Source organism: Nothobranchius furzeri, chromosome 2, assembly GCF_043380555.1.
Source record: "Nothobranchius furzeri strain GRZ-AD chromosome 2, NfurGRZ-RIMD1, whole genome shotgun sequence".
In the NCBI taxonomy this organism is placed as follows: domain Eukaryota; kingdom Metazoa; phylum Chordata; class Actinopteri; order Cyprinodontiformes; family Nothobranchiidae; genus Nothobranchius; species Nothobranchius furzeri.
Window position 1 is genome coordinate 13,640,410 of NC_091742.1, and position 25,587 is coordinate 13,665,996.

Sequence of the window (25,587 nt, forward strand, 5' to 3'; positions counted from 1 at the left end):
CACTTTTAAAATGTTACAAAAAAAATCTTGGTTTTGCAAGATTTGCAAAATGCACCCTTTGCATCCTTTTGTGCAGCCATGGGAGCCTTTACTGCTTCTATATACACTCCAAACATAAAAAAATGTGTTTTTTGGAAGTGGAATAACAGTCTTAAATCAAGCCATTTCAAAAAGTCCCACATTGTGATGTCACAAATGGGTAAATTCACATAGAACCCCTTCTCACCTCTCCAGGATGGAAGGAGCAGCAGCTCTACACTAAGACCCTTGCAGATATCTGAGCTCCTCAACTCATAGCAGCCAATCAGGGGATAGATGGGCGTGGCCAACAGCAGCTTGTTTTTTAAAGTGACGGAGCCCTGAAACTGCTCATTCTGGAAGGTACTGAGAATGATATAACTGCCTATTGTGAGAGTGATTTAGTGCAAAATTCTTCATAAACATTATTTTTATAGACTGTAGAGCTGTTATATCTCTGTTAAAAAAAATCACAATAGATCTCCTTTAAAATTAAAACATTCCGATTAAACCCAACATAATGCAGACTTCTTTATGGTATCAGTGAAGTAACTTTTAAGTCAAATATTTAGTTTTGACCCATTGTGATTTACAATAAAGCTGCTTTTTGTTAAATGGAATCAAATTTAGTCTTTTTTTTTAAATCTCTTTTGATAATTAGTTTGGTTATTGATTCAAAGCTACACACAGGGCTCAGGGATGGTGTTCGATTTGGGTGAAAAACGGCAAACAAGTAAAAAATATTAATGTTTAATTGATCTCTGACACAGGTTGACGTGTGACTTATTTAAATATTCAAGCTTTAAATTTTTTCCTCAAATCAACAACTGGATAAAAACACAGAGCTGAGAGGGGGAACCCTTTTCTGCATGTTGCACATCTGGCCACGTCTGAGTTAACAGCACACCAGGTGTTTTCCACCTGCAGTCAAAGACGCAACACGTTTGGATTCACGAGGAAATGAACAGTTTTTGTTGGTTAAACCTTTGCACCAAAGGCATCTTAAAGACAAAAGCTGATGCATCTTGAGAGTGCTGCATTTGGCAGGATTAGAGTCTCACTTCAGTTTCCTGTTCCAGAACACCTTCTGTTCAAAAGTTAAAATTCCAACATGAGAATACCGTATAGACGCTCATCTCAAGCAGCGGGACCGCCGAACTCCAGTCACATGAAGCTAGTGGGCGAAATCTGCCATTTGTGTGTTTGTGCATCCATCTGGCAGACCCCCTGTTAAACTCCTCCAGCACTAATGCACATATGGACGAGACGCACGCACGCACGCACGCACGCACGCACGCACGCACGCACGCACGCACGCACGCACGCACACACACACACACACACACACACACACACACACACAAACCCATATGGGGAACAGCTGAACAAGAGTGCCTACCCTTCTACCCATCCTCTTGATTTCACCCCAACTCCACGCGGAGCCTCAGGACTCCTCCAGGTGTCCGGTTTCCCTCTCTTCCCTGTTTCCCCTTCTGCTCCGTGCCTGAGAATCAGCAGACCACTGACAGATTCACCACTTTCAAAATGCTGCTTCTGTGTGAAGTCAGTAAAGCGAACGACACACTACAAGTCCTCTGCCATGACCTGTGTAGTTTTTCATGTCCCTTCACACAGAAACAGTAATGTCCTTGAGTTGTTCAGGAGGGGTCACATAAGGACTTTTAACTATGTGGTTAAACATGTGAGGCCGATGATGGATAAATGAATTAAAAGCTAACCATCAAAGCCAAATATATTTGATTTACTTTTGTAAAAAGCATAAATAATGAAGAATATCTGGTTTATTTTGTTTTCTAATTATTTCCCCTTTTTACATTTTTGCTCTGGTTTTTGTTAAACGGTTCCAAAATACATAAAAGCTTTCATTGGGGTTCTTATAGGTGCTTACTCAAGGCTTTGAAAGGGGGAAACTCCAGTGATATTTACTTAAATGAGTCAAGTAGGTAAAATTATTGATTCGATCCTTAATTTAAATACCACGAATGTAAGAAGCTGGGTAAGCTCGAAAACTCACCTTGAAAGGCCTCAAATTGAATTATTCAACCGTCGGCGATTTTCCAACCCTTTGAACGACATTTTTTATGCCTACGAATTAGTCTCACATATGTGACATTGCTAAATTCCTCATCAAATCAGCGTCTTCTCTGTACACATACATAGTACACATTAGGGATGTCCGGATCTGATCGCATGATCGGAAGTCGGCCCCGATCACGTGGTTTCAGACTGATCGGGACTCGGGCTTTACTTCCCAATCCAAGCCCCGATCCGGACTTGGATTCCCTCTAGGATTAATAAAGTATCTTTGAATTTGAATTTACAGGAGAGCAACTTGGTTCTCCTTAAAGGTTGTCAGGCTCCCCTGATGGCCTTAACTTACACACCCAGTTTCTACCCATATTATATTATTTACATGGACTCAGCGTAGCGGGGATTCTTTTGAGCAGAGATGCAGAGAGCGGCAGGCAGACCGCTGATTATCCATGAACTCCAGCTGCGTTCTGCACACGGCCACAGTAACATTTCCTAAGTTTCTAAGTGGCGTCACCAAAAAATATATAATTAACACACAGTCATTCGTGTCCGTTCATTTTCTCTCTGGTAAGTTCTGTCTGTATTTGAGCATGACGTGTGGACGCGCTCGCGCTGCAGCGTTCGTCACTGGTGCAGCCGGGCAGCGCGGCGTTTGCGGTCAATAGGTCAATTTGATCTGCTGGTTAAAAAGTTACTTGTGAGGTGAAAAAGAAGGAAGCAGGCAGGAGTTTTTCTGTTGGACTGGGAGATGCAGGAAGATCAGAGACAGACAGGACAGGAAGATAGGAAAATAAAAACCATAAAACAAAACTAAGTTCTTAAAAAAAGAAAATGTAGGTAGATTTATCCCACTACACGTTTGTACCTGTATAAAGCAATAATTTATCAGCATGCAGTATTTATATAGTCGATACCATTCAGATCATCTTCAAAACTCCGTCCCATGTCCAGGGACGTATCTAAGCATTTTGGGGGCCGAGGCAAAATAGACCCCTGCCAGGTATTTTAAGTTGAAGTGCTATCTGTTTTTATATTAGACTTTTTATATCGACTCGAGGGCAAAAAAACCTGATCGGGACATCCCTAGCACACATCATTAGTAAGCTGGGATTTTTGTGATTCCAGTGAAATATGGAAATCAAGGATTAAACCATAACTGTCGACATAGTAAACGCTTTTGTTAAACCACTCAGAAATTCTAAATTAATTCCGACTCGCCGTTCGAAACCTTGCATCATTAAAGGTGCAGTATGTAAGAAGATAGTGAGAAAAGAGTCTATGTTTCAGTGATTTAGGAAGGAAGGTTACACTGAAACATATCTCATAAGCAGCTGGCTACGTAACTACTGTTTATCATCAGGGAGTGTGGCGATGCTGTGTCTCCTGCCAGCTAATGCTGCATTTCTATTTCTATATTTCTACATAGTGCACCTTTAATAGAATAAACCCTTCTCCAACAAGAAGGGTCTCCTGGTGTTGCCTTCACAATCCAGCATAATTTACCACGGAGAAAATTCCCTCAGATGCGTATCATAATCCCCAATAACATCCAGATGTTAGCTTCAAACTTTTGAGGGACATCTTCGTAAATTAATAGGCGAGGGTTAACACCCCCCCCACACACACACCCCCACCCCCCACTGTTGGCTGACGTACCACCCTCTATTATCACAGCGGGACAGTTTTTAATTGATTGACACATCAAATGGCCAATGAAGTTTGAAAAACAACAAAGCCACATATGTAACCCCTCTGGGCTGCTTCCTCAAACTGAGCATAATTGATTTTGATTGGTTGATCACTCCATGTAGTGTGGCAGGCTCATAGAACATCTAAGCGTTCTTTGCATGAATATACCGCCCATCGTCATTTTCTGAGCCGACCAATATTGGTTGGAAAATGTTTACAGTTCGCCCAACCCGAAGTGTCGTTCCTGGAGATAAAACCCTAATCTGTATCTGCTGATCAGAACTGGGTCAGAAATCGATATCGGCTCGATGTATTTCCAGTCCTTTTAGAAATCCCACTGAGCCATCCAGAAGGTGTCTGAGACCTGTTGTTTTGTGAAAAGAGTAATCAGCGTTCAGCTTGTTGTCACCAGTAGAATGGTGATACATTAGAGCATTAACGCAGGGTTCTGGTGGTGTCTGGAAGCATCTTTTACAGCCCTTTGGCAGCGTGTGGCCTCTGTAGTTCAGGCTTGTTGCAACACATCCCGTGATAGTGGGATTGGATTGGGAACTGGGGGTTTGGAGTGCTTTGGGTGTTCGTTTGTTTTTTGCCTCTATTTAAAGATCATTTTCTTCTGGTGATGTTCTGCAGCAATATTTAAGTTTGGGGTGCATCAAAGTTCAGAACGCAGGGACTCAAGACAGTTGATAAAAGAATATAAAGGCTGTAAGAAAAGATCTAATTAGAACAAAGCGCTACGTCAATAAGAAACAATAAGGAAAGGACCAAAGGAGAAAGAGATGGAAATGAAAGATGCTGAAGCAAAATGGCTGCAAAAGCAAAAAAACACACACAAAAAAAAGAAGAAAGGCAGGATGAAGAAACGACGAAAGAAAGTTAGAAAGGCTCCGGTTTTTGTGTAGGAGTGCAGTTTCAGCTTTCTATAAACCCAGGAGCTCTGAATACCGCTTATTAAGCAGGGACCATGTCTGTGTGTACGTGTGTGTGTGACAGGGTGATATATTGAAACACACCTCTGTGGAACAGCTGCAATGATGAGACAGAGAGTAGGGAGTAAGAGGTGTCGTCTACCTTACACACACACACACACACACACACACACACACACACACACACACACACACACACACACACACACACACACACACACACACACACACACACACGCACACGCACAGCACTGAGCCAAGTTTTTATTGTATTACTGAGGCCAGCTTGTATCAAAGTGAAAGTACGAGGAAGAATGGGAAGAGAAAGAGATGAATTTGTTGTGACTGCTCTGGTGGACTCAGCTTTCTAACACAGCACTTATTTTTTTCTACTCTCCCCTCTCCCCTCCTGCTTTCTCTTCACTAATTTCATCTTTTCTCCTCTCACCCTCCAATCTTCGTCTCCGTGTGTGCTTGCATCGCATTACCCAGATAGCTAAACTGATACGTGGAGTGGCAGGAGTGAGGAGTCGGGCAGAATAAAAAGTGACGGACAAGTGGAAATGGAAATGGACAGAAAGCAAAAATTGAGAAATGAAACACAAAGAGAAAGAGATGGAACGGCTCAGACAGATGAAAAAAAAAGGAGTGAATAGATTAATCTGATTTATCTAAAATGAAATCAGCTTCAGTCTGTTTTGAGGAATGTGCCCAATTCAGACTTTCTGCTGTTACTGACAGATTTTCTCATTTAATATTCTGAAGATCAGTGTGTGTGTGTGTGTGTGTGTGTGTGTGTGTGTGTGTGTGTGTGTGTGTGTGCAAAAACTGACTCAAAATGCAATGTTGACACATTTTACCATTAAAAGTCTGCTGGTGGAAGACAGATTATGATCACAGGCTTCCATTAATTTGCAAAAAAAAACTTTGAGCGCATCGTATCGGCGTGTCCTCGTTAAACACGAGGACGTTTGATCCAGTTTACTTCTCCTCAGTGATACTTTATTAATAACTGCAGATTCAGTTTTAGGATGATATTATTGTATTTACTAGTTAAGTAATTTTCTGTCATAAATTTATAACGTTTGCTCCTCATAACTTCAAGATTTTTAGTTGAAAAAAACTAGACTTCTTTTTTCTTAGAAGATGTTTCGCCTCTCATCCAAGAAGCTTCTAGCCTAGAAATCTAGACCAATCGTAGCGTTAGCAGAAGATTTTGCTCTGCAGGGCGGTGCAGCTCCTCCATTGGCCTGATAAGTTTGGCATCTTGCCTATCACAGTGCTCTACGTTTGTTAGGCGGGTTTAAAGCCAGAGCTGCGATGACGAAAACTACAAAGATGGCATCTGCGCTCATTTGAGATGGTTTTGAGGTAAACTTTGAACGATTTGGCGTTTCTTTGAGACATGAGCAGATGGAGGTACTGATGCCGTTTATTTGCTGCTTGTTCCTCAACGCTGTTTGGTGGCCTGTATGCTGTCTCGTTGTTTGTTACGCTGATTGGTCCTAGCGTTGTCCAATTGCTTTGAAAGACAACCGTTGCTTCTGCCCCATGACTGTGGCAGCTCGGTGGTGTAGTGGTACAGTGTTCACCTTGGGACTGGGAGTTTGGAGTTCAAACCCCGTTGAGGTCTTACCAAAGACTTTAAAAATGGGACCCAACACCTCCCTGCTTTACACTCAGCTTTAAGGGATTGGATTAGGGTTTAAACCACAGCTGCAGCTCACAGCTCCTCACGGGGATTGGTCCAATGTGGAGGACAATTTTCACCCCGCCACACCAGTGTGTGTGACAACTATGGGACTTTTCAATGGTTTGTGACCAAGCTAAGAATCATCTTCAGTTCTGAAACTTGGATTGGGAGTAGGAGACTTATACGGTGTGGTCTCAAACAATTATGCTGATAGGGCAATAGAGGTGGCGGAAGTGGCCTTTGTTATTACTAATGAGGTCATTAAGGTCACTTGAGTCTCTGGCCCATCGTTCTATTAACTCCCCCCTGGTTGTATCGTTGGTGATGATGATCCCAACAAAACCCCCCTGGACACTTATTTGGCCACATGTCTCAAGAATTGGTTTAACAGCCTTGGGAGACCCAATGGCACCCTCTCCTGTTCAAAGGTTAGAGTGACGGGTTTTTCATGTTTCACTGAAGTCATGTAAGAGGACACACCTTGCCGACAAATCAGCGTAATACTGCTGCTGGTGTGTGTTATGAATGCGCTGAGGCAGCATGGCGTTGCAGGAATTCATGCTGCCACGCCCTAGTATTAACGTAACGCCAGACTTGTGAATGCATGTCACGCCTTGGTGCAACAGAAGGTAGTGACATGATCACATGGGGAGTTACTGAGATCCGGCCGGCAACTATGTTGAAAATGAAAGTAAACACAGGCCGTAAGTTTTGCTTTTGTAGAAAGAACTAGCTGAGATGATAAACTGGAGGGATGCAGAGCTCCTGGAGCTTCTCTCCATTAGAGATGGAGGTCAGATGACCAGAGATGGCACAGGGACTATGGAGGACAGACACCCTTAGGAGCTTCAATCGCACTAAAACTACAAATATAGTTATGTCCAAGATAAGACCGCCTCTATTGACCCTTTGCACCGACGTCACCTAATCACGTGGGTCCACCATGCTGGACGGCAAAAGCATGTAAACAGTGAGCGACACGATTACTAAACAAAGGGAAAAGTAGAGCCTGAAATTGTTTTTGTGATCAAAACAAAAACAAAACTCCTCCAGCATTCCTTCCACTAGTTCATGCCCAGTTCAGTTATCAGAAGAAGTAGCGCATCTAGCGGGGCTCATAGAGAGCGGTATGTTAACTAGCTTACCAACGTTGGCTTACGTTCTCTCTGCAGCTGTTCACCGATGTAAACATGTTGCTGACTTTGCCTAAATTCACCCCTCTGGATTTATAACTTTATGTTGTAAACAGCATTTTACACCAAAGCTGAGTCCGGATCCCTACCAGCTTCAGTTGCTGGTGGTGTTACCGGGTTCAGCTGCTGCTCTCACACTGGAATGAGAAGATCTCTGAACGCCGATGCTCATATAAATAAATAACGTAATTTTAACACACGTAATCATACATCGGAGCTTTATTATTGTTAATAATTATCTCACTTTACACTACAGTGGACGGAGCCCATCCTCCGTGGTGAAATATCCATCCATCAGGATTATCAATAACTAGTATAAACACATCACATTTATCCCTGTCCCTGTCTTCCTCGTGAAAAAACGTTAATCTTACCCGGTAAAAACATGTTTGTTGCAAATCTGAGGGCTGCTAGTCCGCTTGATTGATCGCTGCATCATCTCCGTCCTCAGTCTCCATCAAAGTTATTAAAAAGTAAAAAACGAGTTGAGTTTACGTCCTCGTCTCTTAGTGCAGCCGACCACGCAGCAAGCTAAAACCATTTTACTGTCAAATCAACTAAATAAAAGCGATACAAGGCTACAAACTGGCTTGTTTTGACTACTTTCACTGGAGTTTCTACGGGTGTAAACGGTCTTTTTGCCGTCCATCATGGCAAAGGGGTGGTCACATGAGTGGCGTGACGTCACGTGCAAAGGGTCAATACCGCCATCTTGTAATGCTTGTATAAAGGACATGATTGTGCCACATTACCACCCTGGTCTGACCACAACAACCTCCCTGATGCTGCCACGGCATCGTTTTCTATAAGAGGCTAAGGTGTAAATTTAACTGCCTGAGAGTCCTAAGGTCACCTCCTCCTGTTCAAGGTTAGTTTTTTATGTTTCATATCCCTCAAAAAAATGCTTTCTTCTCTGTACAAAATGGCAAAAACTTCAAGGAAAACTAGAGAAGTCCAGCTGAACCTTTGAGATTACCATGCCCTAAACGACTGAGAATCTACACAAACCTATTAGCTTGTGATTTCTCTTCAAAAACTGTTTTTTGTTGCCATCGTTGTTAATATAAAACATTATATTAAGATCATAGGATGGATAAGAAAGTACAATCCTGCCTTTGTACTAAATATAACTTTTAATGAAGTGATGATAAAGATAGAAGAAGCAATAGGTTTTTGTTGTTCCCCACGCAGGAGCCTAAACCCAACGGGGTAAAATATGAATAATTCTTGCCTCTCACCTCCTGCGTCTTAGAAAATATTAAAGTTTCACCTTTTCAAGCAATCATCTGCATTCTGTGGGTTTGTTCTGAAAAAGAAAAGTGTGCATTCAGTCATGTTTGTGGTGTGTGTGTGTGTGTGCTTGTGTGTGTGTGTGTGTGTGTGTGTGATTGTGTGTGTGGGCATGCTCGGTCTTTCTTTCATGACTGTCCAGGCATGAAGCAATTCGTTCCTTGGACACACCTGCCTCAGGCCAACACACACACACACACACACACACACACACACACACACACACACACACACACACACACACACACACACACACACACACACACACACACACAGTTACATTGCCAGTGGCTAAATCTTTTTTCTTTTCTTCCACTAGTGTTTTTGAGTGGATTTAACTCGGCGCCCGTAGCGTCATATCTCCGACACACACACGCGTTCAGGAAGACACACTGAGTTACTCATTTTTAGGCCTGATTGTATGGAAGTCTGCCCCTTAAGCGTGCCATGGTCACACAATGCTTTCTCTGGTTGCATTCTCCCCCCGTTTCTTAAGAGCAACAGTGGCTAAGTTCTGCCCCCCAAAACCAGCATCCATCTATTCCTCCTGCAAGGGCCACTGAAACAGATTGTATCTGTTTATACATCATTTCACCCAAGACAGAACCTCACTGGTGACAGATTGAGTGGCGATCCTCAGGAAGTTTAGAAAAGATCTGAAAACCTATCCAAGGGCTTTAAGTGTCCTTCATGTGAGTTGCACGAGCCGCGTTTCCATTATGGGAGTTCTGGGAAGGGGGGAAGGTCCTCTCAGCCGTTGTCTCCATACAAAATTGGCCCCTTCAGAACTTTGCTAAGACGTCAGCATGTAGCGTCCGATTCAGCTGCGAATGATGTCACCAATCATCACCAAAAGGTGCCCACAAACATTAGTAACTTTACTTTTTTTGGCCTTTTCCTTCCATTCTGCTTCACCGGCAACTCTTTATTTTACAAATGATGAATGTTTGGCTGCGTCTGCTGATGTCATTTCCTTCTGAGTTACAGCCAATCAGCGCTAACTAACCACAAGTCCTGCCCAGCATAACCCTGAAACCGCCTGGAAATTGGTTCTCCTGGGATGAGCCTGTGAAAGGCAGCCGCTTGCCTCGGAGGTCCGATAAAATTCCCCTGAAGTTCCGACCGTCGACATTGGTCTGTGGCTTCATCCTCATACCGTGCAACCTTCTGGATCCCTTCTCAGCTTTCTTTGGTCACCAAAGTGAGAATAAAGTGAAGATAAATGGCCAGCTAATTGAGTCCCAGATGTCATTTAGACAATTTGTGGCCACATTGTAAAAAGGAAATTTGGATAACTGTCAGAAACGTGCTGAATGAACAGAAAAATTTCATATTAGAATTTTTTGATACAATGATACAGTCCATGGCTTTGATTTAATGGTCTAAATGATTCATCCTGCATCAACAAGAAGTGTGTTTACTTGGAGGAGAAAAAGAAAACAGAGTTCAGCCTAAGAGCAGGAATACCATTTCCTTTCTTTTCTGTTCGTCTTCGTCACCGCTGATGTCCCCCTCTTTTTCCTGTCCGTGTCTCCCTCCCCCTTTCGCCTGCAGGACAGGAGGCAGAGAGGAGTGGACAGTTAAAGGAGATGACCTCCTGCTCTCACACTGTCTCTCTCAGCATTACAAAGCCCCTTGTCCACTTTGATTACTTACATTAATGTGAGCAAGAAGAAGACCGAGCTGAGCGGCAGAGCGAGCGACACAAGTCAACAACCAACCAGAGTAACAACAGTCGGGTTGTTGTATAATGACCACTGTCACTGGATGAAGTGGGATTATTTAGTGGTTAGGATGAAAGTGAGGACAAAATTAGATGTCAATGAAAACGTGGCTTCGGCCCTTGGCTTGTTTTTCATTACCAACGTTCCAAATTATTTGCAGAGTTAAAACTGTGTTAATGACTTGGCACTCGTTGGGCCTACGTGTCACAATGGGACGCCACTGTGGGAAAGTTTAAAAGCTGTAGGGCAACATTCACGTGTGGAAAATCACAGGAAACCAACGATGAGGCTAACAGAGATGTTTCAGGCTAGTGGTATTAGTTTGGATAAATACCGCCACACGAGAGAAGATGCTTCATTACCTCCATTTTATTGATAATAACTAATGAATAATATCCAGCGGACGTGTCTTTAGCCGACAAGGAAACGGCCACGAAGAGGTGGTGACAGGCGGTTGTTACAGTCTGCACTAAATTAAATCGTCTGTCAATCAAGGCTTTAAAAATATAATTTTAAAATCTGGGACTGATCAGTCACAAACTTTCAATCTGATTAGAAAAAGGGTAGATTTTGTGAAACAATGAGACTTAAGGACTAAAACCCTACGAGTAATTAGCTGAGATGCATTTGCAGTAATTGAAGGACTAATTGTGGTGAAATGAGAATGAATTTGAGCAGAAAAGGAAGGATACATTTAAATAACATATTTGACTAATTTGAAACTGAAATAAAAATCATTGAGAGATTAGCGTAAGGGCTTGGGAACCATTTCAGCCACTTGAGAAAATTTTCACATTTTTACAGCTTTCTTAAAAAGTCTTATTTTTATTTTTATTGTGAAAAACTCAACAGGAACTTGGGCATGAATATGATTTGACTTTTCATATCAGGTAAAATTCAGATTAGATGAAAGCGACGAGAAAGCATTTATCACTTTCAGCACGTTGTTTGTGGTTCCTGTGCTGCGTTCATGACCCAGTCAGAGGTCAGAGGTCACGGAAGGGCTGAGTAAATGTTTCACTGATGCCCATGTTTATGTCTCCTCCCGTGACTCTGACATGAAAGGTCCAACTTATAAGGAGGCCATGCTTGATAAAACATAGTCTGGTGCCCTGAAGCAATAGGCCACATTCCTCTAAAATACACACACACACACACACACACACACACACACACACACACACACACACACACACACACACACACACACACTTCCTGTAAAATGGACGTTTTGAGGTCAACATTTGTGGTTTTATTTCACCTCCAGAAGCTTCTCCAGCATGTTAGTGGGACCTTTAATGTTTGTTCACCTCCTCATAACAGACCATCTGCTGTCAGTTTCCTGCACTTTTCCGATATTTCAGAAGGTTTCAGCTAAATTAGGGAATTAGGGACATTTTGCATCACTGTTGCCAAAACAATATTCATTCATGCCCTCAATTCAATGGTGTCAAGGTCAGGAAACGTTCTCCGCTTACGAGGAGCAGTGTTTTCTGTTTAAGTCCAAACAGCACGGGCAGGATCCAACTGTGTCTGGAAACTGCATCTTTGTAATGTGAGCTTGTCATTATCCATTTATGGCCGAGTGTCAAAGACTCAGTTTCAGGTGGTTAAAATGATGCAGATGTTTTGGGGTTTGGGATACTTGCTTCTGTGTTTTATTATTTAATATTTGTGGTTCAAATAATACAACTGAAAAAATGTTTAGAAGAGCTTTAATCAACATTAATCCAAGACATGGGATTGAATCGGAAAAGAGTAGAATGCCTTCTCTGGGTCAGGGATGAGGTCCTGCCCCAAGTGGAGGAGTTTAAGTATCTCAGGGTCTTGAGTGACAGAAAGATGGAGCGGATTGGTGCTGCGTCTTCAGTGATGCGGGCGTTGTACCGGTCTGTCGTGGTGAAGAGAGAGCTGAGCAGGAAGGCAAAGCTCTCTATTTACCGGTCGAGCTACGCCCTCTCACCTGTGGTCACGAGCTTTGGGTAGTGACCGAAAGAACGAGATCACAGATACAAGTGGCTGAAGTGAGTTTTCTCAGCAGAGTGGCTGGGCTCTCCCTTAGAGATTGGGTGAGAAGCTTGGTTATTCGGGAGGGGCTCGGAGTAGACCCGCTGCTCCTCCACATCGAGAGGAGCCAGTTGAGGTGGCTCGAGCATCTGGTCTGGATGCCTCCGGGACGCCTCCCTGGTGAGGTTTTCTGGGCACGTCCAACTGGGAGGAGACCTAAAGGAAGACCCAGGACACGGTGGAGGGACTATGCCTCTGAGCTGGACAGGGAACGCCTTGGGATTTCCCTGGAAGAGCTGGTCCAAGTGGCTGATGAGAGGGAAGTCTGGGCCTGCTGCCCCTGCGATCCGATCTCAGATAAGTGGAGGAAAATAAATGGATGGAACATTAATTAGCTTTATAATCTTTATTTTGAATTAGTTGTAATGTTTTGGACATAAGTTGTATCAATTAAAAATGCAGATTCTAATAAAGACCCAGAAACTGTTTGTATTAAAACTGCAGAGCAATGATTTTGTGTTAGTATTGAAATTGATTAAAATGTTCCTTTTGAGCTAGAGTTTAAGTGAATTCAGAGATTTTCAAACTTGTTAGTCCCGGTTACAGCGACTCCTCGTCCTGTTTCAGTCCAGTTTGTTTCAAATTATTTAAATAAGCAATCTTTCCAGTCAGATCTTTGCTAGTTTCTCACTGGGCTGCAGCTGTTGGTAAAGCATTAACGACATTCACAACCGTTTCTAAAATCTCTTAAAACATTGGAGAGAGTTCTCATTTCTCTCTGTTTCATTTCTGAGGGGCTTCAGGAGGAGATGGTGACCAAATTATGAATAAATTGAGACAACAATTTGGTCAAAACTTGTACATTTGCAAAAATGTTACAAACATTAGCTAATAGCTAGTAGCTAATGATCAAATCCAAGTGATATTGTAGTGTTAGCGCCAAGCCAGCCTCTTGTATTTGTATTCTGACCTCCATACATGCAGGCGGGGACAAAGAAACAGGAGGGCAGACATGTTTTAACAATGGTGTCTCGTAGTGTGTAGAAAGGTTTGAGTGTCTTTTAAACCCGAACCACCCCGAGGCGGTGCTCTGTAACCTGAATGTTAGTCAGAAACCGGTTGGACTCATTTCCTGCTCTGAGCTTAGTCGTTTTACTGGGATCTCTCTCACACACACACACACACACACACACACACACACACACACACACACACACACACACACACACACACACACACACACACACACACACCTTTTGAGAGATCACTATAATGTAGGTAACTGGTCTCTCCGTCCCTTAAGGCTTGGCTCACATAATCACACACACACACACACACACACACACACACACACACACACACACACACACACACACACACACACACACACACACACACACACACACACACACACACACACACACACACAAATAGGCAGGGGTGAATAATTTAGGATACACATTTAGCTAAAACACCTAAATGTGGCTCGTCTGTAATTGTCGTTAAGAGTCAAGCAAGGGCATGAGTGTAAAGTTTTCCAACGTCTTCCTCTAAAAATCATTACCACTCTCAACACACAGCATTTGTCTGATGTGAAGGGTAATAACAGCTGTCCCCAGGCCAGTTACAGCTATCGTAAAGAGACGAGAACTCCCAAAACTCATTTACCACACACACGCTGTGAAAAGGAGGAAGAGGAGGAGTGCTGAATGCTGCCCTGTCTTTCTCTCACTGTCACTGTCGCGCTCTCGTTCTGTCTCAACTTTCTGAGCCCGTAAGTGATGTTTGACCACATTTAAAGCTGAAGGTGAAAACACACATTAATACGCTCACCCGGCTCACTCCACACTCGGGGCGAGTGTGTCTGTTTATAGCGGGATAAAGTGAGCTTGAAATCATTTAGCTTTTTTTTGGTTTTGCTGTGAGTATTCACAAAAGCCGGGATGCAACTTTAGATTTGGTTCATCCAATTATTTACGAACACTATCAGTTATTTGGAGGCTTGCTATGTTTTACACACTTCTCATTTCTGCTAGAAGGACACAGACCCGAGGTTAGACGTCTGTAAAGACCAAGTTAACTGAAAAACAGTTATTTTTAAAATACTATCGCTCACTTTGAGTTTCATATGCAGGCTAAATGTGAAAATAGTCTCCTACCCCTATTTCCTACATTAGCCACTGAAAGAAAATGAACAGGAACACGCTCGGGCCAGAAGCAGCCACACACATGTACGTCACACTGTCAGCCATCTTGGCTCACGATGGGTAGGGCTGTTGTTGGTTTAGCATCCAGGTAACGGTGGAGAACGTCTCGGCTAGTAGAAGCTAACTGTTAGCATTAGCAACTCCTCCACACAGCATAACTCAGGAAACGGTGGAGAACGTCTCGGCTAGTAGAAGCTAACTGTTAGCATTAGCAACTCCTCCACACAGCACAAATCAGGAAACGGTGGAGAACGTCTCAGCTAGTAGAAGCTAACTGTTAATATTAGCAATTCCTCCACACAGCATAACTCAGGAAACGGTGGAGAACGTCTCGGCTAGTAGAAGCTAACTGTTAGCATTAGCAACTCCACCACACAGCATAACTCCTCCAGGCTTGTGTCATTTGTGAAGATAAAACATCAACGTTGCTGAGCAAACAGTCGGTGGTAGAGTCATGTTGCTGTTAGCCAATCAGAACTGGAAACAAAGAGGCAGACTCCAAATCCTGCCATTTTTCTCCTCCGGTTAACTTCGACTTCCTGAAACTGGAGCGCAAGAGCTTTTTTTTTCCCACAGAAAACAACTCGCATGGCATTCATTCACACTTGAGACAGCAGATTAACAGAAAACACGAGTAAACAAGAGCTTTAAACATAAATAGGGCCTTCTGTTACACTCAGACAAATATCTGGTCTGCAAATGATTGGAAGCACCAAATTAAAAGAATAAAATTAACACTTTTAATGTCCAGGTCACTTTGAGAACATGACTTCTTTTGTCCAAGAGTCCTGGAAATTTCCCAGTTACAGTGTAATCACACACTTGTCTCATTTTATTTGCAGTTTGATTGCTACCCACTCCCGAACTTGTCCCATACTTCTCAGATTTTCCGACGCAAAGAAGGGTTTCAGATGGGCTCCAGAAACACACGATGGCCGTTTATCTTCAGAGGAAATTAGCTGCACCATCATTTCATAATTCCACAGACACAAGAGCAAGGCTTTCCCCTCGTGAGGAAACGGAAAACGTCTTGTGAGCAATTCAGCAAATTTCAGATACTCCTTTGCAAGTGCCGTGTGCAGTTATGGTTGCTTTAAATATCAAGTTATTGATGTAACTTGTCAGCCAAACTCACCAATGGCGGCCCTTTGAATAAGCATAGAGTTATCCTTTGTTTAATCTAAACGATGTTCTTTAGAAAAGACCCAAACCCTTCTCGTCTCTGCAGTTTCCCAAAATCCTGCTTTTAAAGTTTTTTGCAATCTTCCTGATGTGCTGTTGCTCTGTCTTTGGCAAACAAACGATGGTCAAAGCGATAAAAATAAACTTGCACTAAACAGTGTTTCTTGTGAATATACAGAGTCTTTGTAAGCAAACAGAGCAACCACCTTGTTAGCGTTGCTGAAAGCGCTGGTTTATGTTGACACTCTTGTATACACAAGGTTTGTGGAGTAGAGCGATTTCACATGGAGCCGTTTTTAGCTCTGCAAACACCCAGACACGCTAACAGGAACGTATATCATGCATTTAGTCTCTCTACTACATGTAGCATGTACCACACTTTGGTAGCTGTCTAGAGTACTAGCACGTTACTCCCATTTGTACGTTATTCCCTTTGTTTGGATCCCTATGGCTCTCGGCGCTGTGCTTTGTGCTTTTCTTGTGCTGACAGTAGAAAATAAATGTCCTCCAGGACAGTAAATGCTATCGTTAGGTATCTTTTGTTGTTCGACAGAACTGTGTCACAACCACAGATAAAAGAGCTTCTTTGACACACAATTTTTTTTCTCCTCATATTTGATTTTTATTGGTTTCAGACGTCCCAGAAACATTTTCCGATTGTTATTTTAAGCCCCCTTTTCTCGTTTGAAGTTGGATATTGTGGAGGCTTTTTAATGTGTTTATTTGTGTCTTTCTTCTCCATCTGGGCCGATCTTTCCAGTATTAGTGCTGTTTCAGGTTGTTCTTTGTGTGTCAGCAGGGAGAACTGCTTTTTGTCCGACAGGCTGGACAACAGAACTGCTTCTGCTGCACAAACGCAGGATCGAGTAAATCCAACCCGCCCGTCACTCACTCAGTAAATCAGTCAGCCTTTGAACCCACTGCTGGACAATCGGAGAAGTCAGCTGGGCAGTTCAGTGTGTCACCAGCCTCAGCTGCTGACTTGCTAAGCTAGCTGCTCTAGATTTACCCCCACTGAATGGGTTTTTCTTCTGAATTTACAGCTGGATATTTTCCTCTCTTTGCTTTTCTTTCTCACCACTTTTTTCCTTCCATCCATGCATTCTTGTCTTTTTAATAGATATTTTCTCCTTAATCAGGCGTCACCTCCCTCACATTTTTTTCTGTGTGCATGTGCTCGTGCATGTCTGCAGGGGTTGGTTTTTAATGTGTGTTTGTTCTGCTCTTATCTCTTCCACACCAGACCTGCTTTCCTGTCCAAAACCTCAGATTTGTTCTGATTGGCTACAACAAAACTGCCCTCTGCCTGCCCCGTGATTGGCCCATTCAAACCGCTTACAGCGAATAAAGCATTATTTGACTGTATTCTCCTGGTGAATTATCAGTAAGCTATCTGGGAGCGTGGTGCCATGTAAAGAAGTCTGGTTGGCTTTGGCAGTATGTAGGTAAAAACAGGTGTGCTCCAGCCAAAACGTTACTCTGAACCCATTCTGTTCAGTTTGGATCTCATTTCAGGCCAGAATCTCCTTGCACTGAAAAAAGAGATTAGTTTAATCAACCTAATCAAATTGCTTCAATTGGTAACAGCAATTTAATTAAGTTTATCCAACCCAAATTATTTAAATTATAGTTTATCCAACCTAAATTATTAAAATTGTACTAATAATTTAAGTTGGATAAACTTAATTAAATTGCTTGTAACCAATTGAAGCAATTTTTTAAGTTGGATCAACTTTTTCTTTTTACAGTGTGTGAAGCTTCCTTTAGCTGCATAGTAGAGCCGGTGAGTCACGCCACTCACAGCTTATGAATTGCAGATCACTCATATGTTTAGATGCAGTTAAATATTAATTGCCTCCTGGATTTTTCCCACTTTGAGTCATAATATGGATAAAGTTTATGCAAGCTGAGTATCTGTGGCGAATCAGCCAGTCAGCATTCTTGAGGTCAAGTGAGCTGGGGAGGTGGGGGTGTGCGGAGAAACATCCAGTAGAGACTTGTTGTTTGGGGATTTTATTTGAGGAAAAAAACAAGCAGCAGTCTCGGGTCGAAGCTACATCGAGTGCTGACTAAAGCCCAAATCATTACTCCCCCCTGACTCATTCACAGTGACACACCCTGACATGGGATGTAATTGCAAAGATGGTTTATGGGTTAGTCGTTCAGTGACAATATACGCTAGAAATGTCTGGAGTCATCTTGCCACTTAATTGCAAACCATAAAACTTTCCGTTTGGTTCGGTTTCCTTTTTTATTGCTGCAAAAGTGGAAGGAAGAGTGTACCTGCCATGTTTGAGAAAAAGCTCAAGTGTCTCGGTTTTCCCAGAGCATCACATTTGATGGTAAATGATTAAAGGGGCACCTCGGGTAATACACTAATGTAGGTGACCGGCAGAGGCAGTTAACAAAGCTGTGGGTGTAGGGAGAGCTAAACGGGCAAACAAATACACAAAAACGGAGGGGATGGTTCAGTTTTCATGAGAACGACGGTAACCTGACTCTGTTTAGGGCTCCTGGGTGAACTGGCGCACAGACTGAGAGGAGTGTGGAAGGAGGGAATGGAAGATTTCCCAACGTTCCTTGTGAACAAAAGGCTTTCCTTGACATCTCTTCATCACTCCCCACCTCCTCTGTCACCCTTCTGCTGCTGCCTTATCTTCCAGCCAGCCAGCATGCCAAGTTGCTTTAAATGTCACAATTTGAATAGCAACCAAGTAACGATGGAGAAGTCGATAAGAGAAGTATGCAGGTGAGAGTTGAATATCATGAAGATAGTGTTTATGGAAGGCTTCGACCCTGTCTGACAACTATCTCCAGACACACACCATACCAAATCCACCCTAGAGGGGTGGTGCTAGCAGGGGTTAGGTGTGATTTTGACTGTCAATGGATTATTTAGGTAGTTGATTATGTTGCTGTTTTTGAGAAGTATTAAATAACGACTGAATGAAGCAAAGATGGCTTTGAGTTCTGCTGTTGTTAAACTACTTTTGTCATTCTGCAGTCTTAATAATTACCAGTTCAATCAAAAGTGATCCACATATTAATCCATAATGAAATCCTACAAGTGTAAAAGCTGAAACTATTATGTAGTTAAAGAGATGATCATTTATCCCAGCTTTTCAAATGAAAGCGGCAGCAGAGCTGCAAAGCAACGATTAGTACTTTGATTAATCGCCTAATCATTATGTTAGCGAAGTGTCCACAGAAGGTGAAAAATGTCCAACAAAAAAGGTTCAAAAGCAAGATGCGTGGGTTGTGTGTGTCATAATGGAGTACCAGGAAATGGCTGTTGGAATAAAGAGTAAAAACGTTTAAATTAAAGATCTGCCAGTATCTCTGCTATTCATAAAGAACAAAAGTTTTGGGCTCCTTTGATTTCGTTGAAGCTGGATGATTGTTTTTTTTATTAGGAAATCTTATTTAAAAATGCACTATTGGGTATTTGAAAATGAATTTTAAGGGATTCTATGCAACTTTTTCATATTTTTAAATAATTTTCTTGAGTCGTGCTAAAATGACTCTTTTCGGGGTTAATGAAATGCCACTCAGACGTGGCCAGAATACCGCATTTGCAACTTCAGAGTGCCGGGCCGGAACCCGTTGAGTTGTGGTTATGCTTCTGCGTCAGCTCCACGAGGGGGAGACGCACACACACTGCTCTCGGACTTCTCCGTCTCCTGGGGAGCGTTGCAAAGCAGTTCCCCACCAGGACAACAGAGGGCGTAGCTCTTTCTGTAGCACCCTGTCACATATCTAGTCCAAGATGGTGCGTTTACGAGTGTGTTTACATTGTGTTTGTTGTATTTCAGAGACTTTTTAACAGGAACAAGTTTGTCTCTCGTTCTCCTCCACCTCTTCATGCGCTTGCCACCGCTAGACCCACGTTTCCCGTCGTTTCCATCCACGAATAAAACATTTGCTGCATATTTTTTAAACTCATCCAATCACGGGTGAATAAAACGTTCATATTTTTTTTCTGCAAATAATTTTTCAAGCTGCTCCCTGTCGTTGCTAGATATCTTTGGCTTTCTATGTTTTTGAGGGGGCAATGGCGATACATGTGCGTGTTTCTATTGTAATGCACGGTAAGGATACTGTGGAAGCTGGTCATTAGTACTTCATTGGTTTCTGTTTCCAATTGTCCGTGTAGATAATGGTTTTTGGGTAGCACATTGATCTTATTTTGTCTTACAGTATGGAAACTAGAAGGTTATTTCACTATCAAATGCCTACATGATGGCATTATACCAAACTAGTCACTGATAAAATGTGCAGCTTTTGACTATGTTGCTGTAGAAGCGATGGTTGAGATTTACTAAACTGGTTCTCTAAGATTTGTTATTCAAAGGCAAACATATTAAAATGCCAACGCTGGTGAAAGTCATTACTTCCACTCCACCAGACACCCTCATGGACCCTATCATCAGTATGTGGGAAACTGAGACTTGGATGGATAAAAACTTGAATTAAAAAGCAGCGATAACCCTTGAGAGGAGCACTGTGATGGTAGAAGATTGTCAGAAAAAAGCTCCGTATGAAGTAAAAAAAAAACACATTTCTGTTTTTACTACGGCTGCCAATGGATACTCCTGAATTAGCGGAACACACTCACGCGCACACACACATCTCAGATTCAATTACAGCATTGTGAGATGAAGGAAAATTTTTCCAGCCTTCAGCACTTCCAATTAAGCTACTTCTCTGAGTGTGCACGGGTGTCATTCTGTGTGTGACGGTGTGTCTGCGTGTTGCCATGTATGTTTAACAGGCAAGGTGTGTGTATAGGTCTTGGCTTTGATGGCGTCGCGCTACGCTGCAAGGTCCACTGAAGCGTGAAGAGTGAGAGTTTGTGTGTGTGTGTGTGTGTGTGTGTGTGCGTGCATGTCAGCTTCTCTGATGTCACCTTGTATCATTTCAGGCTAATTTCACCTATTCTCTGAGAGCCAGGGAGAGAGAACAAGAGGCAGAGACGGGGAACAAAAGTAGGGATGACATGGGGAGTAAATGATAAGGCACAACTTTGTTAGTGTCCTTGAGACGGTCGGTGTCGGGGATGTATGGTGATGCATGTTCACAGATTAAAAACAACAAACGGAGAATAAGTATAGAGTATACTCCATCACAAAGCTGAGATTCAAACAGGACGTTATTATTATCATCAAGCACTACAATTATGCCGCTCCTGTGAAACTAATTCCTGCCTTCTTCTTTGTAAGACATTTGAATTGAATTGAGCCTCAAACTCTGTAGTGATTCATTGGTTTGGCACACCCCACGGTCGGCTATGACCAGGGGTGGACCGGGACCAAAATTCAGCCCTGGCATTTTTACGAATCGTCGACCCTCCCCATTGGGAGAGCGGTGGTGGTGGGGGGTGTTGCCGCCTGCGGACTCGTCTCTAGGCCGAATGTGAGCTCTAATATGGACTGGGACTGTGAAATTACAAGCAGGGCCAGACCGCTGCAACTGGGAGCCCTGGCATTCCAGATCAGCTCATTCTCCACGGGCGGAGATCAGCGGTACATTAGCTACATGCTAACACGGTAAAACAACTCCTACGTCATCGCTCTACCATGTTTTTCTAGCTAAAAACGCCTGGAAAAACTCTGTTAGCTTCGGGTTACCACGTAGCTAATGTTCTGCAGATCACCAACTGTGGAGTAGTGTCGGCCCAAGCTGGGCAAGCAGCCCACTTGACTAAGCGGCCCACCGGGACAGTGCCAGAATGCCAGATAGGCCAGTCCACCCCTGGCTATGACAGGAAATCCCGGCTCTGCTGACACAATTGTCAGTGGGTTTGGTTGTAGTTGTGATAATTTTATAGTAACCAGGATTATTAGCAGTGGACGTTGGAATTCAGATATGTAATTGCAATTATTGGTTCTTTGGCCTCTCTCACTCTACATGATGATCCTTATATGATGCAAGAAATGAGCCGATGCCTGGATGGGTTTTATTGGGTCTTACGGGTATAGTAGTAGGACACAAGGTTCCACATGATTAGTTCATCCCGATCTTAAGTATTAATAAAAACTTCCCAAGTTTATTTAATAATAGTAATACATTTTATTTAAAAGTGCCTTTCAGTACACCCAAGGTAGCTTGACAGGAAAAATACATTTAATAAAACACATTAAAACAACAATAAAACACAATGAAGAAAAGAACATTGAAAAAAAAAACAATTCAAATAAAATCAGAGGTCATGGGCAGATTTGAACATGTGTGTCTTGAGTCTGGATTTGAAGAGGGTGAAACTGTCAATATTTCTGATGTCTGGGGGGAGTAAGTTCCAGAGACGGGGAGCAGAGCGGCTGAAAACTCTGCTCCCCATGGTAGCGAGACAGGCAGAAGGAACAGCAAGATGGAGGGAGGAAGATGATCCGAGGGAACGGGAGGGGGTGGTAATACTTATAAGGTCTGAAATATATGGAGAGAGGTTGTGGATGCCTTTGACGGTATGGAGGAGAATCTTGAAGATGGACCTGAATTTAACTGGAAGCCAGTGAAGCTGCTGGAGAACCGGGGTGATGTGGTGAAGGAAGGAGTTCTGGTGATAATACGGGCTGCTAAGTTTGGGACCAGTTGAAGTTTATTAAGGAGTTTGTAAGGGAGATCAAAAAGAAGTGAATTGCAGTAGTCGAGACGGGAGGTGACGAAACTGTGGACAAGAATGGCGGCAGTGTGAGGGGTAAGTGAGGGGCGGAGACGGTTTATGGATCAAAGATGGAAATAGGCTGACCGAGTTATGTTATGGATGTGAGCATGAAAAGAAAGTGAGCTGTCGAGTGTATGTAAGTGTAAGTGTATGTAAGTAGCAGGGTCTTACTCCAGTTTGATAGCTTAGAAATCTACAGCAACTCTCAACATTTGTGGGGCGAACTTGGCACCAGAGCTACGATGGAGAAAATCTACAAAGAAGGCATTGGCTCAGTAGTGGTGCTTGCTTGGAACTACTTTGGTGTCAACTTTACATGTTTTAGACTTGAGGTTTTCTTTGAGACATGAGCAGATCGAGGTCATTTATTTAGAAAAAGGATGTATTTTTTCTACTACTTCTTCTTTGGCACTCCATGCGGTTACAAGCGCACTGACCAGCATCTAAGTCGATCCAGGTCGATCTTACTGTAATACGATGGGAGTCTCTATCCTAGTGTGGCAAGGTGGAGAAACGAGGGCCCGGGCGGGATTCGATCCCCAGACTCCCGGGTGAGAGTCACGTGCGCTAACCAGTCAGCCAATGGGACAGCCGCATGGCCAAGTAGCCAGGGCTCATGATCAATCAGGATACAGGAACAGGACACTCACACTGTCACACTAGTTTACATGCGCTTTAGAAAACCGGCGTCTCAAAGTTCGTCCCACTCCTTTACAGTAGGGGCGACATGCCCCTTTTCATGCCGGTATTTTTCCGGTTAGCTTATAGCAACATGAGCAGTAAACAGAGGCTGGCGGGAGTGAAGCAGGTGGAACTGAAAGTTATTTGGTACATGCTGTCCTGTTTTATGGTGTTACACGTGTTGCTTTGTAACAATGGTCTTGTCAGAAGACCGCTTCCGCTGTCTCGTCACTCCCGGAACGGGAGCGTCCTACCGGTTTAGTTTGGCGCGGTCACGCGCTTCGTCCTGCAGCGCTCCTCCGTGAGAGCGGGGGTAGGGGGGTTGCACACATTCCACTGCTGTTTCTCACCAGTATCAGCTGATGGAGGGCTCTAGTTTCGTTGCGCCCTTCGTGTCAGCGGACACTGTAGGGTCGGGGAGGGGGACGGGGCATGACGCTTACCCTGGCCAGGCTTATTAAGCACTGGGGGATACCCTGCGTAGATTTGACACCACGACTGGTTTTTTGAATGGGACGTATCCAGACTATACAATTTACCAGGCTACTAGTTTGGACACGTCCCTCAAAATTTCTTTACTTTCAAATAATTTTCCAGTCACTACTTCCGTTCCACTTTTCTCTTTGGGATATAGTCAGTATGCTTTGTGCAGTTTTCCTATAATTAATTCCCTTGTCTGTTCATTGCTCCATAACCTTTTTTCTGTTCCACCTTTTTTCACTCACGCTGTCTTATCTGCTCTCTGCTGATATTATCTCTGCCCGCAGACTGAAACAGAGCTCCTCTGATAAACACTAGACATTCAAAGAGGCGCGAAAGAGACCCAGGGTTTGTACTTCATGCAGGGTCCGATAATGTCTCTGCTCTTTAGACTTTTACATTCCTGAGATAATTTTGGCTTTTGGACTTCTGTTTGCAATCAGGGCTAAATCCTGGAGATATTCTCGCCCAGCTGACCTCCAACAACATAACGTAAAGATTTAGCACGTGGACAGATAAGACGGTAGAAAGTATCTTTGTTTTTGGAGACACTTGGGTCATGAAGGTTAGTCTGACCTGATCTAACTGGTGTATCTTTCATACCTTAATGACCTTGTATACTGTGCATGCTGAGCTTGTTGAAAGTGTCTAAATTTAATTAATTCATAAAAAACAGCAGTTTTGTTACATAGATTTTTTTAAATTGCCACAAGAACTCAAGCTGCTGTACAGAAAATGCAGGTTTAACCTTTTATGCAGGTATGTCAGATTGGTGTATTTTATCTAATCTTTTACACATGGTGTAATAACACTGTCTTATTTTAGAGCCACTCGTTTAACTGTTGTCTAACACATTCCTAATCGTTTGTTTTCATTGTGTTTGTTGCAGAAAACCTCTTAAACTTAATCATGATGCCGTCTACAGATGTTTTACTTTCAGTCTCAAGGATGAACTCTTTTGCACAGAAGTATTAACTTCAAATTCAATTCAATTCAAAGATACTTTATAAATCCCAGAGGGATTGTGAGTCTATTATAGCGGATTTGTCCATAAGGGTTTCCTGATTAATCCAGAGGAGAATTAAACACCTCAGAGTTTAATTTAGTTTAAACACGTCTCGGGGACCTCTACCTTTGTCGACTTGTTAGATCTGATTTAATACTGCCTCCGCTGCAGATCACGCTGGGGGAGCAACAGCTAATCAAGCTGGTCATTGTCACAGAATCCTGTCATTGCCAGCTAATAATCTTGATCTACGCCAACAATTGGGAGATGGTCTTCTTGTCTCCAATGACCCCTCTGCGCCTGTATGGACTTGTGAGTTTGAACAGTTTTAGTCTGATTCACCTCATGTAGGCAGAGGTCAGTGCAAATGATCACAAAATGATTCTGAGTGATGGTGGCAGATGTTGTCTGATGCCGTTCAGCAATCTCTAAGAGAAGACTGCGGCTGTCCCGTGTCAGTGTGTGTGTGTGTGTGTGTGTGTGTGTGTGTGTGTGTGTGTGTGTGTGTGTGTGTGTGTGCTTCTCTCTCTCTCTCTGCCCTTGAGCCTTTATCGAGTCCTTCTAATTATTTTATTATGCAAATGAGTCACCATTATTTCATTAGCAAAGCAGCCAATCAGAGCAGCTGATTAGAGTGATTAGCATGCATTCGGTTCCTTTTTCTCCCTCGCTTACTCTCTCTGTGTGTGTGTATGTGTGTGTGTGTGTGTGTGTGTGTGTGTGTGTGTGTGTGTGTGTGTGTGTGTGTGTGTGTGTGTGTGGGAAACAG

At 43.0% G+C, this 25,587-nt stretch overlaps 1 protein-coding gene across 20 annotated transcripts in view; it reads left to right on the forward strand.

Moving 5' to 3' along the window:
• The window catches only part of LOC107377831 (protein tyrosine phosphatase receptor type K), a 148,950-nt gene that overhangs the window by 28,726 nt on the left and 94,637 nt on the right, over window positions 1–25,587 (forward strand). The window contains exon 2 of one of the 20 annotated variants that reach the window (XM_054748145.2): window positions 235–381. The exons of the other annotated variants lie outside the window; for them this stretch is intronic. The gene's annotated coding sequence lies outside the window, so the exon portion shown is untranslated. The remainder of the gene's footprint in view (window positions 1–234; window positions 382–25,587) is intronic. 20 annotated transcript variants of the gene reach the window in all.